Source organism: Macrobrachium rosenbergii, chromosome 36 (genome assembly GCF_040412425.1).
Source record: "Macrobrachium rosenbergii isolate ZJJX-2024 chromosome 36, ASM4041242v1, whole genome shotgun sequence".
Lineage (NCBI taxonomy): Eukaryota > Metazoa > Arthropoda > Malacostraca > Decapoda > Palaemonidae > Macrobrachium > Macrobrachium rosenbergii.
In genome coordinates, this window is record NC_089776.1 from 29,514,627 (window position 1) to 29,519,871 (window position 5,245).

General features: G+C 34.8%; 1 long non-coding RNA gene across 1 annotated transcript; it reads right to left on the minus strand.

Moving 5' to 3' along the window:
- Window positions 1–694: 694 nt before the first annotated feature.
- On the minus strand, window positions 695–3,562 carry LOC136825052 (uncharacterized). The gene is made up of 3 exons (XR_010849232.1): window positions 3,436–3,562; window positions 1,562–1,748; window positions 695–1,013 (listed from the first exon to the last, which is right to left on the minus strand). It is a non-coding gene; the product is annotated as an uncharacterized lncRNA (long non-coding RNA).
- Between the last annotated feature and the right edge of the window lie 1,683 nt (window positions 3,563–5,245).

Here is a 5,245-nt window from a genome sequence, read left to right on the forward strand (position 1 = left end):
AAAAACTGAGGAAGAATTGGCAGGAGAGAGAGAGAGAGAGAGAGAGAGAGATAGAAATTTTAACAGTCGTCATTCAGAGTTATCCCAGGCAGCGCCGGTTTGGTCAGCTAGTTAGATATAGAAAGGACTTATTCACTTTCAGACTATTATAAGAAGAGATCAAGTAAACTTAGTTGTTTCTGTAACTGATCGAAGGTATAACTTGAGGTAGGTAGTTTGAGGTTAACTATATTAAGAGGAGGATTAGAAAATATTCAATTTATGGATCATGGCAAGTTGTTCATGAAGAAAAGGAAGACCAATCTAAATGGGGATAGGGTAGACGGGGTATCAACAGCTATGAGTACAGAGGTAAATAACCATAAAATTAACATTAATAGGTCCAAGAAAAACACTAGAAAGTTTTGGTTGTCTGTCGAATGCGTTACAAGTGTAAAGAGTGACAGTAAAAGGCTCTCGTTATTCTTAGTTCTGCGAGAGTGTTGACCTGAATAGAAGGTGTTAGAGAAAGCGGCAGATGAGTAAATGTTATATTGCTTGAGAAACAGCTGAGGATTTTCAAGGATTCCCAACTATCACGTAGCTTTCTCCTTGTATATATGTATGTATTTACTTACATAAATAAATACATAAATTCATATGAACTTACGCTCATTTTTTGAAGGAAGGAAGATTTAAATGAACATACCACTAATAAATAGAAGCACATTTATTTATGACTCCATTGTGATTATGGAGTACCAATAAATTTCAGTTCTATTATTGTCTTTTGAGCTCATACTGGCATATGAATTCCCTTTCATATCCAGCACAAGGAGCAAGTGCAAACCTCCATCTGGGAAAAACTTCCTTGCTATTTCTGTAAATTTCGAGGCATGATGTGTTTGTCAGTTCATGAGGGTCCTCGTCACGCCAGTAACTTTTCTCAGCATCCAGAGGCCTTCCATCGATCCAAGACCATAGTCCCTTGTGCAGGTGATCTGATCCACCTACCCAATAGTAGTCTTTGGTTCCTGGAATAGGAATAGTGACTTTCAATCACTGCAAAGAAACTTCTTATGGGAAATCTGACTCCTTTAACTTTTATCTTTATTCTTCCATAGTGAAAGTCATTAGAAGGTTTCAGTTTCAGAAGACATGTTCGAGAAAATTTTGTATAAAATGGATTACATACATTCAACAATACTTAGTAGGTTAAAATATCTTCATAAAGTAACATAATCTTTCCTTTGTTAAGAGGTCGATTATTTAAAACCTGACTTTGTTTTTCCTAAGTTCCATTTGCTTGAAAAAACATGCACCGTCGTCAGATGCAAGAGAACATAAATATATACATCATATCATCTTGAACAACCTAGCTGGCCACAGATTCGTGTATGGGTGTATACATGATATATATAACACAAATGTATTTATACAAAATTTCATTCTTTTAATGATCGGTCTATGCCCACAGTGAATGAAACTGCTAATGTGTACATAATATGTGTACGAAAATACTTATAGACATCTTAAAAGCGCATTCTTCATCAGCATTGAAAAGACTGCATTAATGGCTTACCTAATTGTCCAGAACGTCTAAACACACGGTACCAATCCTCTGGAGTAAGGTCGAACACTGCCAAGTCGACTGAACGACTGCTACTCAATCTTCCTGCAGAAATCTCTTGCCGCTTGCCATTCTAAAGCATTCTCCACAAAAAGATAACAGCGGTCACCCAGCAGCTCGAATCCATCTGGGCACAGCTCTGAGAAATAGAATTGCCTTTAAAATGACAACCTAAATCGCCATTTAGAAATCGTATTCGTTGTGCGCATAATTCCTTTACCTGTGTTACATCAGTTACCGTGATATTACTGTAGTAGAAATATACTTATATTACGTCAGATAGAAATGAAGGAAATGAGACCTTATCAATGGGAGGTAGAATAACGAGTAATGACGCCAAAGTGACTTTTGCATAAATAAATATATATTTTTAATGAGGACAGCTACTATGGTGATAATAACGTGTCTACCTAAGTTAGCAGAACAGAAATGGGTAGTTGTGATAGTTGCTCTGAATGCAAAGTTACATGACAGAGAATGAACTACAGGTGATAGAGGTTATAATTAATTATACTGGTGCACTGTTAGTTAGTACACCAGGAAAGGTATATGGTATATTTTTTTTCAGAAATTAAAGCACATAAGAGAAGGGCATATAGAGGAAGAACAGTCTAAATGTAGGCAAGGAAGACAGATAAACTTTTGCTGTAAAGTATTATGTGAACAGTTTGGGCCTCGTAAAATCCTATGATAGAATCGTTATAGATGCAATGTTGAATGAATTGGGAATGTATGGTACAGAAAGATGAGTAACTGAGTAATTAAAAATTTTTACCATTGAAGTGAAATGTCTGTTAGAATATTTAGGCAAAGAGTGACTGGTTTGGGATATAACTGTGCCTTAGACAAGAGTATTATGTCACAGTAGCTCCTCAATATCGTTCATTGGACAAATGGTATAACTTAGGTAAAGGACAGTAGATATAAACTCAAGGTTTCAGGACAGGATATCAGATATTTCAGACGATGCAATGGTAATTATTAGTGAAGGGAAAATGGTGAAAGAGAGACAAAACCTGAGAATAATTGTAGGCACAAGTAAGGTTAAATGGCAATCTAGGTGATGGAGCAAAGAATTACGATTAGTGGAAGATTGAAAGTGGTCGATTCGTATAAGGATTTGCTAGTAAATATGATGGATGACGGTCGGATGGCAAAAGAGGTCAAACAAAAAGCTGTTAGAAGGGCGTGCAATAGATTACAAAGACTAATTTTGTTTTCTGTGGAAGTTATGTAAATTGCATAAGGGGGTTCTTGAGTCTACTGTCCATCACAAAAATGAACTTTGGATATTGGGTACGAGAGCAATAAAAAATAGTAGCTGTTGTGAGGAAATGTTTGTATAATTTATGCGGAGTGAGAAGAATTGTGGCGATGGGAAATATGAACACATATAAAAGAAATAGTGAATAGGCTAGCTCTGGAGAAAGGAGGATAGGAGTATTTTGAGAGTCTGTTCATGTGAAGGAATGGACAGTGAAGGCTGGGAAAAGAGTGCATAACTGAGAAGTGTCAGGAGGAAGGTGTAGAGAAAGACCTTGGAATGGCTGTACAGATGACTTGAGAGAAGTCTTGAGAAGGAAGGACTTTGATCTGCAGGAAGTAGTGTGTGCTTTCAAAAAGGCGAATGGTGCGACTTTGGAGATGAAAAACCACTGGCTATGTTTCAAGATCAATTACTGCTGCAGTTTGTTAATGGCCCCTGTGTGCTTGTCCATGGGAATAGATTTCATCTACTGAAATAGTAATAATAATAATAATAATAATAATAATAATAATAATAATAATAATATCACCCTTACTATAATTATCACCCAAATTCCTACCTGATACAGAAACAGAGATCTGAAGAAAGAGGAACAACAGCGCGTATCGCTCCATTGTGCCTTTGCATATCATCGTCAGAAGGGAACGGCTTTTAAATACACGCTTTGGCGTTATCTGGCGTGACAAAGGTCCTTTGCAAAAAATAAAAATCAGTTCCTTGGGAAATAAACAGCTGTCTTTGTAATGAGATGTGGGCTGAGAAATCTCGATATTTTTCACAGCACTCTTTTTTTAAATCAAGATTAATTTTGTTTAATGAGATGCGTATTTTGTGCCTCATGATATACCACACCGTTCACGCATTGGGGAAATAAATATATATATATATATATATATATATATATATATATATATATATATATATATATATATATATATATATATATATATATATATATGAAGTTACCTCTTCGTCGAATATGCCAATACTATACACTAAGCATAAAGTTTTACTATCGAGAAAATACAACGACTCAATGTCTCCCATTCCTGGACGTTCTAGTTTTTGAGAACACACAGTTTCAATACCACGGTTTTTAGGAAGAAGACTGAGAATAGACTTGGTACCAACTTTTATAGCTCTTGCTTCGATAATTTTAAATCCAACTCTGTTACTACCCTTCTCCACAGGGCACTCGTACTTACGTCGAACTGGAGCCTTTTTCATAAGGAAATTTCTTTTTAATTTGACTTTTTAATAATAACTGTTTCCTGCAAGCTGGTGTATAGGAAATTAATAATTACTGACAAACATTTCATTACTAAACCAGCAGTTTTAACCGTCCAAAAAGGAAATTTTACGCAAGCTTTCCATTTACTCATGACCTCAAGTTTCACAAAAAGTTCACTCAAATTATTCAGGATCATTTTTATGCCATTGATGTTACTTTAATCCCTAAGAACCCTTTCACCATTGGTTCACTCTTAAAACCAAAGATCGGTTATCACCTTATATGTCATCTGGTATCATTTATAAATATAATTGCCCTGAATGTCAAACAAAGGGACCTATATGGATCCACCAGTAGACTCCTTAAGGTGCGTATCGATTCTCATCGTGGCAAAAAGCTTCCCGACAGGTAGCAGAATTTCAAACCCAACATTCCAATATCAGAAATCACTCAAAAATTTGTAAAACACACATTGATAATAAAGACTTCTACATTTTAGGCCATACCACCAACCTCAAGACCTTGTTATTCTGGAATCACTTTTCATCAAACAACTTGTTCCGTCGTTAAACACTCACACGTCCTCCCTCTCCTCTATATTTATCCTGACTTGTGTTCTTTCCATTTATGGTTATGTTTAGTTTAAAGCTGTCACCTCTCTAGGTCGGTCCTTAATCTTTTGTTCTGTAACCCCCTTTCACGGATAGTTTTCATTTTTGTATACTGTATATTCTATTACCTTCATTTTAATGTAATGATTTTTTTAATTTGTTCTTTAATTTTAATGTTTAGAACATTTCTAAATTTTGTAATGAATAATTTTTAGCCTTTATTTTTAGCTTTATGATTTTACAAAGAATTTTATTGCTTATTTAATAGCCTGATGATGTAATTAATTGATAATTACGAAACGTTGGAATAAAGTCAGCTTGTATATCTGTGTGCTTGCCCTTATTTTATGTATATGTATATTAAAATAAAATATATATATATATTGCTTATATATATATGTTTTATATATAGTGTGTGGTCTGTGATATATATATGTCTGGCGCGCGCGTATATATATATATATATCCGTGATATATTAAAAAAGCTACAATGACTAATAAAGTCATATGTATACGAGATGTATATA